At 38.9% G+C, this 14,130-nt stretch overlaps 1 protein-coding gene and 1 pseudogene across 1 annotated transcript in view; one reads left to right on the top strand and one right to left on the bottom strand.

Annotated features, from left to right (window-relative positions):
- Positions 1 to 14,130, top strand: part of FAF1 (Fas associated factor 1) — a 511,769-nt gene that overhangs the window by 171,927 nt on the left and 325,712 nt on the right. The gene's annotated exons all lie outside the window — the stretch shown is intronic.
- Positions 2,051 to 14,130, bottom strand: part of LOC115837501 — a 31,562-nt pseudogene continuing 19,482 nt past the window's right edge.

Raw genomic sequence — 14,130 nt, 5'->3', positions numbered from 1 at the left:
TATAACAGACTAGTTGTATATCTGTTCAGATTTTCTGTTTCTTCACGATTCAGTCTTGGTAGGTTGTATGTTTCTAGGAATTTATCCATTTCTTCTATGTTATCTAATTTGTCGGCATATGATTTTTCATAGTAGTCTCTTATAATTATTTTTTATTTAATTTTTCTGTTTTTTTCTTACTCTAGATAAAGGTTGATGAACTTGGTTGATCTTTAAAAAAATTCTTAGTATTGATTTTTTTCCTATTATTTCTGTATATTAAAATATGGTATAAAAAGTAACACTTTAATAGAATGCTTACTATGAATGGAGTGTGCAGTACTGGAAGTTGCTCTCAATGAGTGAGCAGTGAGTGAATGTGAAGACTTAGGACATTACTGTACACTGATGCAGACTTTATAAGCACTGTACTCCTAGGCTACACTAAATTTATTAAAAAATATATTTCTTTAATAACGAATTAACCTTAGCTTACTGTAACTTTTTTACTTTATAAATTTTAAAACTTTTAAAACTTTTTGAGGATGGGCACAGTAGCTCATGCCAGTAATCCCAGCACTTTGGGAGGCCTAGGTGGGAGGATTGCTGGAGCCCAGGAATTTGAGACCAGCCTGGGTAACATAACGAGACCTTGTCTCTACTTTAAAAAATAAAAATAAAAAACTTTTTGACATTTTTATAACACCTTGCTGAAAACACACATTGTACAGTTGTACAAATGTTTTTTTCTTTATATCCTTTTTCTGTAAGCTTTTTTGTTTTGAAAATTTTTAATTATTATTTTTTAACTTTTAAAACTTTTTTGTTAAAAACTAAGACACAAAAACACACATTACCTAGGCCTACACAGGGTCAGGATCATCAATATCACTGTTTTCCACTTCCACTTCTTGTCCCACTGGAAGGTTTTCAGAGGCAGTAACAGACATAGAGGTATCATCTGCTATGGGTAATAATACCTTTAGAATACTTCCTGAAGGACTAGCCTGAGCCTGTTTTACCGTTAACTTAAAAAAAAAAAAGAAAGTGTATACTTTAAAATAACAATAAAAAGTATAGTATAGTGAATACATAAACCAGTAACATAGTTGTTTATTGTCATTATCAAGTATTATGTACTATATGTGATTCTATGTGCTATACTTTTATATTACTGGCAGTGCAGTAGGTTTGTTTATACCAGCATCACCAAAAATTTGTGAATAATGTGCTACAACGTTACAGTGGCTAAGATGTCACTAGATGATAGGAGTTATTCAGCTCAGGACCACCTTGGTGTAATATATGTGGTCATTGTTGATGGAAACATTGTTATGAGGAGCATGACTGTATCTGTGACTTTTCCAGTTTTCCTTCTGTTATTGTTTAGTTTTTGCTTTATTTTATTTTGGTTGGGAAGGATACTTAATATGATTTCAGTCATCTTAAGTTTAAGACTTTTTTATGGCGTAATATGTGCTATATCATAGAATATTCTCTGCACTTGAGAAGAGTGTGTATTCTGCTGTGGTAGAATGGTTGTTCAGTGTATGTCTGTTAGATCTATTTGGTTGATAGCATTGTTCAAGTCTTCAGTCTCCATATTGATCATCTGGTCTGGATATTTCTATTCGTTATTGAAAATGGGGTGTTGAAATCTCCCACTATAATTATATTGGTGTCTGTTTTTCCCTTTAGTTTTGTCAATGTTTTCTTCATATATTTGGGTACTTTAGTATTGGATGCATATATATTTGTGGATATCTTCCTGGTGAATTGACCATTTTATCATTATATAATGTCTTTCTTTATCTCCTGTGACAGTTTTTTACTTAAACTCTATTTCGTTTGATATAAATATGGCACCCCCTACTTTCTTTTTATTACCATTCCCATGCAGTATCTTTTTTTTTCTTTTTCTTTTTGAAGTGATTTTACTTTTATTTCCTTCACTTTAAGCCAATCATGAAATTTCACAGTGATTTCTGGGGTGGAGGCAGAAAGAAGGTGGTGGTAAGAATCACTGAGGCTCTGGCCTAGTTGGCCAAAGAGGTACAGGCAGGGTAGACCCTCACCGGGGCACCTGGGGGAGTATTGACTACCCTGGCAGCAGGTAAATGATGTTCTGAGAGTGTGAGAGCTGGTACTCAATGTCCTCTGTGACTCCCAGCTTGCACAGTTCAATCAGGCTGTCACCCACAGTGGCCAATGAGTTGGCAATCAGCTAAGCTGCCTTGGAGTCACCCTCGGCAGAGATGATGACCTCCTGTTCCTGCTGCTCAGCCTTTTCCACCACAATTCTGGCCCTCTCTGCTTCCTGCTGAGCCATGTGTTTGGCTTCCACCACTTCTGTGACTCCTCCTGAAGGTAAGATGCATCAAGGACACGTTATCCAGGATAAACCCAAAAGTGGCTGCTCACTCTGTAAGTCCATCACTCACCTGTGTGGAGACCAGCTCTCTCGGGGTGATTTGTTCTCCAGCATCACAGCAAGTCACCACTGACTTGAGGATTTCTGTGATGATAGGTGGCAGCATATGCTCATCATAATGCTCTCTGATGCTGATGAAGATGTGAGGAAGCTGGCTAGAGACAGGCTGAAAGAGGATGTGCAGTATGACACTGACATTCTGTAAATTTTTGCTACCAGTGATGATTGGCATGTTGTGTGGTCAAGAGTGACAGTCAAAGATCATTGGTTTCCATACCCAGGGGATGAGAAGGTGAGTCCCTGTCTCTACCTGTGTTGTGTGCTCCATGGGATTGGTCAAAGATGATAGCTCTGTACCCAGCATCCACATTATATGAGGCAGAGTTCACCATACTTTCTGCTATGGCTAAGGCCAGGTCAAACTTGCTTATGGGCTAAAACCCTTTGGCAGCTATGTTTCCTTCTGCTGGACCCTCTCACACCTGCTTCCACTCTGACCTCCACATGAATTCCCCAGCTATACATTGGGGTATCTTTTTCTATCTTTTCATTTTCAGACTTTGCATGTCCATAAATCTAAAGTGAGTCTATTGTAATCAGCATATAATTAGATCTTGTTTTTTTTTTTATTAATTTTTTTTGCACACAAAACAACATTTTCTAAAAATACATACAAACAGAAAGATGCGTATCAAACATATTAGGAAGGTTGCACATGGGAAGACGGGGAATAGAAATGGGGAGTGGGAATTAAAGAAAATGAATGAGAGAGGGACTTTGTATGGATCAATGATAATAACTCAATCCTCTATTTGACAAAGAAGGAGAAGGAAGAGGAAGAAAAAGAAAGTGGGATAAAGGATCAGAAAGGGAGGAAAATAGAAAAAATTAGAGTATGACTCCAGGGTAGACCTGTTTTGTTGTCGCTGGGTTGGTTGGTTGGTTTGTCTGTTGTATTTTTCGTATGTTTCGCCATGTTGGCCAGGCTGGTCTCGAACTCCTAGCCTGAAATGATCAACCCGCCTCGGCCTCCCAGAGCGCCAGGACTACAGGCGTGAGCCACCACGTCCAGCCCCCACATTGCTTCTGGCCTCTGTGGTAGACCTCCCAGACGGGGCGGTCAGGCAGAGGCGCTCCCCACATCCCAGACGGGGCAGCCGGGCAGAAGCGCTCCTCACTTCCCAGACGGGGCAGCCGGGCAGAGGCGCTCCTCACTTCCCAGACAGGGTGGCCGGGCAGAGGCGCTCCTCACTTCTTCCCAGACGGGGTGGCCGGGCAGAGGCGCTCCTCACTTCCCAGACGATGGGTGGCCGGGCAGAGGCGCTCCTCACTTCCCAGACGGGGAGGCCGGGCAGAGGCGCTCCTCACTTCCCAGACGGGGCGGCCGGGCAGAGGCGCTCCTCACTTCCCAGACAATGGGTGGCCGGGCAGAGGCGCTCCTCACTTCCTACACGATGGGTGGCCGGGCAGAGGCGCTACTCACTTCCCAGACGGGGAGGCCTGGCAGAGGCGCCCCTCACTTCCCAGACGGGGCGGCCGGGCAGAGGCGCTCCTCACTTCCCAAACGATGGGTGGCCGGGCAGAGGCGCTCCTCACTTCCCAGACGATGGGTGGCCAGGCAGAGGCGCTCCTCACTTCCCAGACGATGGGTGGCCGGGCAGAGGCGCTCCTCACTTCCCAGACGATGGGTGGCCGGGCAGAGGCGCTCCTCACTTCCCAGACGATGGGTGGCCGGGCAGAGGCGCTCCTCACTTCCCAGACGATGGGTGGCCGGGCAGAGGCGCTCCTCACTTCCCAGACGATGGGTGGCCGGGCAGAGGCGCTCCTCACTTCCCAGACGGGGCAGCCGGGCAGAGACGCTCCCCACCACCCAGACGGGGCGGCGGCCGGGCAGGGGCTGCAATCCCAGCACCCTGGGAGGCCAAGGCAGGCGGCTGGGAGACGGAGGCTGCAGCGAGCCAAGACCACGCCACCGCACTGCAGCCTGGGCAACACCGAGCACCGAGTGAGCGAGACTCCATCTGCAGTCCCAGCACCTCGGGAGGCCGAGGCGGGCAGAGCACTCGGGGTCAGGAGCTGCAGACCAGCCTGGCCAACATGGCGAAACCGCGCCTCCAGCCAAAGGAGAAAAAGCAGGCAGCGGTGGTGGCGCTTGCCGGCAATCCCAGGTAGCCCGCAGGCCGAGGCAGGACAATCACCGGAGTCGGAGGCAGGGGGTCTGCAGTGAGCCGACTAGATTCCAGCCTGAGCCACAGAGGGAAAAGAAAGAAAGAAAGAAAGAGAGAAAGAGAGAGAGAGGGAGAGAGGGAGGGAGGGAGGGAGGAAGGAAGGAAGGAAGGAATTAGATCTTGTTTTTATATCCATTCACCTACTTTATGTCTTTTGGTTGGGAAGTTTAATCCATTTAAATTTAAAGCAATTACTGATAGGAAAGGACTTACTGTGAACATTTTCTTATATGTTTTCTTTCTTGTAGATCCCCCTACACTTCCTCTTTTATGTCCTCTGTGTATGTGTGTGTGTGTGTGTGTGTGTGTGTGTGGTCTGTGCATGCATGCTTGTAGTGATATGCTTTGATTTCTTTTTTTTCTTTTTCTTTTTTTAAGAGACAGGCTCTCACTAAGTGGCCCAGGCTGGTCTTGAATTCCCTGGTTCAAGTGATCCTTCTGCCTCAGCCTCCTGAGTAGCTGGGATGACAGGTGTGCACCACTGCACCCAGCTCTTTTCTAATTTTTAAAAAATGTATCATCTGCGATTTCCGTGAGACATCTTATAGTTATATGAATCTGTTTTAAGCTGATAACAATCTAACTTCAATCACATACAAATACTCTTTTACTTCCCTCCACCCCCAAACTTTTTTTTGTTATTGGTGTCACAAATTATATTTTTTAAAATTTTGTATTCATTTACATATTTTATAGAGTATTTTGTATATAATTTTGTATATTTATCTCATATCTAAATATATATTTAGATATAAATATATACAGGGAGATTGATATTGTCTTCCTGCCTGCTAACACAGTATCAGTTCTGCAGCCCATAGATCATGGAATAATTTCAAATTTCAAGTCTTGTTATTCAAGAAATACATTTCATAAGGCTATAGCTGCCATATGTAGTGATTCTTCTGATGGATTTTGGCAAAGTACATTGAAAACCATCTAGAAAGGACTCACCATTCTAAGATGCCATGAAGAACACTCATGATTCATGGGAGGAGGTCAACATTAATAGGAGTTTGGAAGAAGCTGATTTCAACCTTCATGGATGACTTTGAGGAGTTCAGGACTTTAGTGGAGGAAGTAACTGCGGATGTGGTAGAAATAGCAAAAGAATTAGAAGAGGAGCCTGAAGTCGTGACTGAATTGCTGCAGTCTCATAAAACTTGGATGGAAGAGCAAACAAAGTGGTTTCTTGAGATGTAATCTATTGCTGATGAAGATGCTATGCATAAACATGGTTGAAATGACAAAAAAAGGATTTAGAATGTGACGTAAACTTAATTGATAAAACAGTGGCAGGGTTTGAGAGAATTGACTCCAACTGTAAAAGAAGTTCTAGTGTGGGTAATACTATCAGACAGCATCATATGTTACAGCAAAACTTTTCATGAAAGGAAGTTAATCGATGTGGCAAGCTGTATTGTGTGTGTGTGTGTGTGTGTGTGTGGTTTAGCTTTTTTAAGGGATGGTCTTGCTCTGTCACTCAGGCTGAAGTGCAGTGGCACACTCTTAGTTTACTGTGGCCTTGAACTCCTGGGCACAAGCAAATTTTCTACTGTCTCTGCCAGCCCTGAGATAGCAAGACCAACCCCTCCCCTTCCTCCTTCTCTTCAGTCTGTTCAACATGAAGACAGTGAGAAAGATGATCCACTTTCACTTAATGAATAGTAAATATATTTTGGATTTCTTAATAACATTTTCTTTTCTCTAGTTTATTGTGGGTAATGTATATATAATGCACATAATGTACAAAAGATTTGTTAATCAATGGTTTATGTTATCAGTAAGATTTCTGGTCAACAGTAGGCCATTAGTAAGTTTTTGGAGAGTCAAAAGCTATACCTAGATTTTTGACTGTGTGGAAGGGTTGGTACCCTAACCTCCCCACCCCCATTATTCAAGAGTCAATTATATGTAAATATTAAGTTTATACCCTTGGAACCACCACCACCCAGATCCAGATAGAAAATATTTCTTGCACCTCAGAAGCCTCTCTCATTCCCCCTACTAGCTATTTAATCTCCCCTCTGAAACCACTGTTTTGACCTTTGTCACCTTGGATTGCATTTGTGTATTTTGACCTTCGTATAATTGAAATCATACATTGTATACTGTGTTTAACTTCTTTCACTCAATATTATGTCTTTGAGATTCAGTAATTCATTCATTCTAATTGCTATGTAGAATTCTATTATATGAAAATACCGTAAATTATCCATTCTACTGGTGATAGATATTTGGATTCTTTCTAGTGTTATCAAGCTGCTGTGAACATTCTTGTACATGTTTTTGGCGTACATAAACATTCTTCTCCTGACCTTCAAGTGGAGCTACTGAATCATAGCATAAAGATATATGTTTGTTTAGAGTTAGCAGGTGTAGCAAAACATTTTTATAAAATCGTTGAACCAATTCACTTCCCACCAGTAGAACAGGGTTCCAGTTACTCCCTTTCCTTGCCATCACTTAATCTGGTTAATCTTTAAAATTTTAGCCATATTCCTGATCCTTTCTGAATTTCCTTTTTTTTTTCTTAAAATGAATTCAGGTTCCAAAGTTCATTTCGAATTTAGGCCTCATAACAGGCTGGATATCTTTTTTCTAATTTGGTAGCCATCTGCATTCTTATTTCAGGTTGATTGTCCAAACTTATCAAATTTTCTTAGCTGCATTGAGGATACCTCTGGTATAGTTTACCATATCTGTGTTTTTTCATTTTTTTCCAATTTAAGGTCTCTTTGAAAAATATTTTTATGGTGTTGACTTAGGAAATATATAATAGTGAAATGCAGTTACAAATTCACTATGGCGTTTTTGAATTCATGTGACTTAAAATGATTTTTTTCTCTTAAATGACAGAGTCTTGCTGTGTCACCCAGGTTGGAATGTAGTGATGCAACCATAGTTCACTGTTAAGCTTGAACTCCTAGGCTCAAGTGATCCTCCCACCCACCTCAGCTTCCCGAGTGCTGAGACTACAGGCGCACACCACCAGGGTTTGGCTGATTTTTTTTTTTTTTCACTTTTTGAAGAAATGGGGTCTCATTTTGTTGCCCAGGCTGTTCTTGAACTCCTGGCCTCATGTGATTCTCCTTCCTTGGCCTCCTAAAGCACTGGGATTACAGGTGTGAGCCAACTTGACAGCCTATATTATTTAATTTTTTATTATTATCATTTTTATAGATGGGGTCTCACTATGTTGCCCAGGCTGGTCTTAAACTCTTGGGCTCAAGCAGTCCTCCCGCCTCAGTCTCCCAAAGTGCTGGGATTACAGGTATGAGCTACTTACACTGGCTGATTCTGTATTTTTTTTTTAAATCACCAAACCTCCTCTGTTGATATTTTAAAAGTAATGTTATTTATCTTTACAATATTAATTGGTCAGAATTGATGATGCTTCTTGTTCGTATGGATTTTTAGTAGTATTGCTAAGGCATCTCAGGTTTACTAGTCGGGAACCACTGAAAGGGATATGATTTAACCTTTACTTTCTTAGTTTAATGACAAATATTTTTATTATCCAAGGGGGGCAAATTTAGTTTCACATCACACTTTTTCTTTTAAATCTTAAAATTACCTCAGATTTTTTTTTTGTTTTAAGAAAACTGGAATGCAATTATATATTAAATAAATTTTAACTGCCATCTTGTTTCATGTGTCTGATTCATGTGAGTGAATAGTGTATCACCTCAAAAAACCCTGGTTTTTTTTTTTTGAGGGACTATTTTGTGTATGGTGGAACTTCATGGATATTTTGATCACATTAAGTATTTTTCAACTAAGAAAAAAATCCTCTGCTTATTTCAAGTGTGGTGATCAGAAATGGCTGGCTTCTCTGGATTATATATGTTAATGTTACACTTTAAATATATCAGAGAGAAAGTATATAACATGATTCTCTGCCTGCCATATGATTCATAATAAGGTAAAACTATAATCCAGAACAAATAAAACTGGAAGAGCTAGAAGCAGGAGTAGATACATATTGGCTTAAAATTCATTTTGAGTCCGGTTGTATTTATAATGTGTCTGTAGCTGTCTTAATTGTATTTGTTTTCAAACCGAATGACAGCTTGACTGTTCCTACTCTATCATACTTGAGCATAAGTTAGCTTTTACAGTGGATGATAAAGCCAAAAGTTTGCGGAAAGTGATTCCTGGAAGTTCTTTCATATACTTCTATGATAAAGCTTTAAAATATTTCCAGTCATATTCTTCATAGTTATGGACATACTATAAACACAGTTTGACTCAAAATGAATTTTAAATCAGATATTGTTATTATATGATATGTACTTGCTCCTGCTTCTTCTAGCTGTTCCAGTTTTATTTGTTCTGGATTATAGTTATTGCCTTATTATGAGTATTATGGCAGGCAGAGAATCATGTTATATACTTTCTCTGTTTTCCCTGTTGGCATGTTTGTATGTGTAACTATGGAAGGCATACTTAAGGATAATACTTAGACTTGATAGAATTTTTTTCTGACTTCACTGCATTTAGTCAATAAAGTTTTGTGAATTCTATCACATTATGACTGAATCTGTCCTTTATTTTTCATCCCCCTTTGTTACAGTTCAAGAATTTCTTTCATGAATTAAAATAATTCCCCTGATTTCCATATGTTCGTTTCTTTCTTCCTTTAGTCCATCTTTTCTATATAGTTGCCCTGTAGTGATTTTTCTAAAACACACATCTCCTCATGTGCCTTTCAGTGGCTCTGTATTTCCCCTATTCTGTTTGATAGACCTTTTCTTGCTTTAGCTTTCTAGAAAACTCCTGCACAGCTTCCAAGATCCCATGTAAATATTTCCTCTTCTATGAAGCCTTTCCTAACCTTTCTGGATATACAGTTAAGTTGAATCATCCCCTATGATCCCATAAAATTTTGTATATGCTTTAAACATGGATTTAGCACATCTTACCCTTTGTGTTTCAGATTTTCCTTGTGAATGTTAACTCCTCACGCTTAGAGAGCAGGTCTTATTCCTCTCTAGATTCTTTATTCTAGCGCAGGGTTTGGCACAGAGTAGTGCTTGTTGAGGAAACAAATGGCTCAATAAATGAGTATATGAATATATGTGTATATATTCATCCATCATAGGAAATTTTAAAAATGTACACTCATTGAAGTTTATGTGACCAGCAATAGAATTATTATAGATATAACTCATTTCAGTGTTACTGGAATTATATAAATAATATTTTTTCTGTAGCTGTATACATATAAATAATACAATGCAAAGAGATGCTCAATCAGATTATGCACCTTTTCCATGTTATTACCAGGAAGATGCAACAAGGTTTGAAAGCGAGCCCAAAGGCAGCTAAGAACTTTGGATCACAGTGACATCTAGTGGTAATTTCGCTGGGTTGTTAATGTTTTTAGGGTCCTTATTGCAGTTTCATTTCAATACCCAAAACCTGAATTCTGTTTTCTTATCTTGAATAAATTTAAAGAATTATTTTAAAGCATTTGTCCTCCTATAAAATGCTGTCTGATGTGAAGTATTGTAATCTCTTTGAGGGTAGGGATTATTGTATATTGTTAGGTCTCTAAGATCTAGCAATAGATTGAACCTAACATGCAGCTGTTTGTTTAATAAAGTTTGTTAAGTCAGTGCTGTTAACAAACCTAATTTACTGGAGCCTAGTAGGCATAGCTTTAATTTTATTTTTGAGATATAGGAGAAAAATAGGTCTGTTATTATTTGAACCATTTATCTTATTTTTTCTCTTTTTGACCTTTCTTAAAGCTACTTTTATTATATTGGATACTATTTTAGTTTTTAAGAAATCAGGTTGAATATGGAAAGATTTAAAACATTTAGCAAGTGCATTTTCAGTCTGAAAAAGTAGTTCAGGTTATTTCAAACCAGGTTTTGTCCTGAATCTATAAATTTAGATTCTGATCTTGACTCTGTGACTCTTACTAGCTGTAGTGTTTGGCAAATGCCTTATCCCTCCCCCACATGCCTCAGCCATGCTTTATGAATAATAAATACCAGTTAAATGTTCTTCTGTTATTAGTACATGTGAAAAGAAGGAAAGAGTGACAATTTTGTGTGTCTTGAAAGATGCTATGAGCATGAAATGACAATGCAATTGATTATAGCTTGTATTTTGGGGGAAGAAAGACAGCAAATGTTGTGTGTTAGTAGTATTGCTTAGTCCACCTGCAAAGTGATGTCTGTTGCCTCCGTGCCATCAATTGTGTACTCCCCAAATAATTTATTATTGGGTCATTTTAAAACCTGAATCTCAAACTGTGGTCTCAATGTGCATAGTTTATTTTTATTTGTGCGTTAGAAATATTCTTTAATTCAGCTTTAGATTTTTAAATTGATGTTTAATAAGTGTATGTTTATGAGGTACAATATGATGTTTCAATACATGTGTACATTGTAGAATGAGCAAATTCATATCTATCATCTCATATACTTACCATTTCTTTGTGGTGAGACTTAAAATCCACCCTTTTAGCAATTTTGAGTGATAACATTATTTCTTAACTGTATTCACCTTACTGTGCATTAGATCACCAGAATATTTTCCTTCTATCTAACTGATCAAAGAGACCCTCTGATTGATATTTCCCCTTTATCCACGGAGCTCACCCTATATCCGTTCATCTATTGACGGGCACATAGATTGTTCTTATCTCTTGGCTATCGTGAATAATCCTGCAATGAACACGGAAGTGCAGACATCTCTTCAACACATTTTAATTACTTTGGCTATAGACTCAGAAGTGGGATGGCTGGATCTGATGTCACATTTTAAAATGTTGTACTTAAAGTAAAAACAGAGTCTCACTCTGTCGCCTAGGCTAGAATGCAGTGATGCATTCTACCTCTACCATTCTAACCTCTACTTCATATGTGGATTCAGATGTTTAGATTCCATATGTAAGTGAGAGCATGCGATATTTGTCTTTCTGTGCTTGGCTTATTTCACATAGCAGAATGTTCTCTAGACTCATTCATGTTGTTGCAAATGACAGAATTTTGTTCTTTTTTTAAGGCTGAATAGTATTCCATTGTGTATATACTACATTTTTGTATCCGTTCATCTATTGACAGGCACATAGATTGTTCTTATCTCTTGGCTATCGTGAATAATCCTGCAACGAACACGGAAGTGCAGACATCTCTTCAACACATTTTAATTACTTTGGCTATAGACTCAGAAGTGGGATGGCTGGATCTGATGTCACATTTTTAAATGTTGTACTTAAAGTAAAAACAGAGTCTCACTCTGTCGCCTAGGCTAGAATGCAGTGATGCAGTCATGCCCCCACTGAAGCCTCAAACTCCTAGGCTCAAACAATTTTCCCCAGCTGAGCTTCCTGGAATCCTTTGTCCAGAACCTCAAAATACTCACATATTTATAATTCTTTTTTAATTGTAGGTGTTATGTTAAAGCATTTTAAATGTAAACATGTCTGTAAGTAGCAAGATATACAGGAGTTACGTCTTTCAGTTAGTGATGTCAGAATAGTACACAGGGAAAGCCAGTGGGCATTGTCTTGTAGTCTTTGCTATTAAATCATTTCTTGTTCTTGAGTAGCCTTATCCCAAAGTGCTTTTGTTTTTTATTTTAAACATTTTATTAATTAGATGTTAATGAGTGTTTGCCCTAATGATTATTTATTTTATTTATTTTAAAGTTTATTTTAGGTTCAGGGGTACATGAGCAGGTTTGTTATATAGGTAAGTTGTGTGTCACTGGGGTATGGTGTGCAGATTATTTCATCACCCAGGTAATAAGCATAGTACCTGATAGATAGTTTTTTTGATCTTCACCCTCCTCCCACTCTCCACTCTCAAGTAGTCCCCAGTGTCTGTTGTCCTCTTCTTTGTGTCCATGTGTGCTCAGTGTTTAGCTCCCACTTGTAAGTGAAAACATGCAATATTTGGTTTTCTGTTCCTGTGTTAGTTCATTTAGAATAATGCCCTCCAGCCCCATCCATGTTGCTGCAGAGGACATGATCTCATTCTTTTTTTATGGCTGTGGTGTATTCCATGGTGTAAATGTACGACATTTTCTTCATCCAGTCTACCATTGATGAGTATTTAGGTTAATTCCATGTCTTAGCTATTGTGAATAGTGTTGCAATGAACATATGAGTACATGTGTCTTTTATAGTGTGATGATTAATATTCCTTTGTGTATATACCCAGTAATGGGATTGTGTGGTAGGATGGTAATTCTTTCTTAAGTTCTTTGAGAGATTGCCAAACTGCTTTCCACAAAGGCTGAACTAATTTACATTCCCACCAACAGTGTATAAGCATTCCCTTTTCTTAGCAACCTTGCCAGCATCTATTATTTATTTATTTATTTATTTTTCAGAATATTGTTTTTACTAAGGACTTTTATGGTATTATACATTAAAAGACAGTGATCAACTTGAGAAAAAATGTTTCTTGCAGTTGAGCAACATCCACAATTTTTCACTATTATACTTATCTACATGTAATCTTTTTCTGTATTTCCCTACAACTTGTCCATAATCTGCTTTTTCCCAAGAGCTCTACTTCTGTCAATTTTTTTTTGCATTTATAAGAGAAATTTCAAAATTAAACATAATTGGCATTTTGTTTGTTTGTTTGTTTGTTTTTTGGAGATGGAGTTTCACTCTTATCACCCAGGCTAGAGTGCAATGGCATGATCTCGGCTCACTGCAACCTCCGCCTCCCAGGTTCAAGTGATTCCCCTGCCTCAGCCTCTTGAGTAGCTGGGATTACATGCGCCCGCCACCACTCCCAGCTAATTTTTGTGTTTTTAGTAGAGATGGGGTTTCACCATGTTGGCCAGGCTGGTCTTGAACTCCTGACCTCAGGTGTTCTGCCCGCCTCAGCCTCCCAAAGTGCTGGGATTACAGGCATGAGCCACTGTGCTGGGCCCATTATTTTTCGTTTTTAATAACAGCCATTCTGACTGGTATAATATGGTATCTCATTGTGGTTTTGACTTGCATTTCTCTGATAATTAGTGATACTGAGCATTTTGTGTATGCTTTTTTGGCCATATATATGGCTTCTTTCAAAAAGTATCTGATTGTGTCCTTTGCCCACTTTTTAATGGGGTTGTTTGTTTTTTGCTCATTAATTTAAGTTTCTTATAGATTCTGGATATTAGACCTTTATTGGATGCAAGTATCTCCTCCCATTCTGTAGGTTGCAGATATTTTCTCCCATTCTGTAGGTTGTGTGATTACTCTGTTGATGGTTTCTTTTGCTGTGCAGAAGCTCTTTAGTTTAATTAGGTCTCATTTGTCAATTTTTGTTTTTGTTGGAATTGCTTTTGACGTCTTTGTTATGAAATCTTTGTCAGGGCCTATGTCCAGAATGGTATCTTCTAGGTTGTCTTCTAGGGTTTTTATAGTTTTATGTTTTACATTTGAGTCTTTAATCCATCTTAAGTTGATTTTTGTATATGCTGTAAGGAAGGGGTCCAGTTTCAGTCTTCTGCATATGACTAACCAGC

Source organism: Nomascus leucogenys, chromosome 12 (assembly GCF_006542625.1).
Source record: "Nomascus leucogenys isolate Asia chromosome 12, Asia_NLE_v1, whole genome shotgun sequence".
Classification (NCBI taxonomy): domain Eukaryota; kingdom Metazoa; phylum Chordata; class Mammalia; order Primates; family Hylobatidae; genus Nomascus; species Nomascus leucogenys.
The sequence above is the reverse complement of the archived record's forward strand: the minus strand, read 5'-3'. Positions and strand labels throughout refer to the sequence as shown.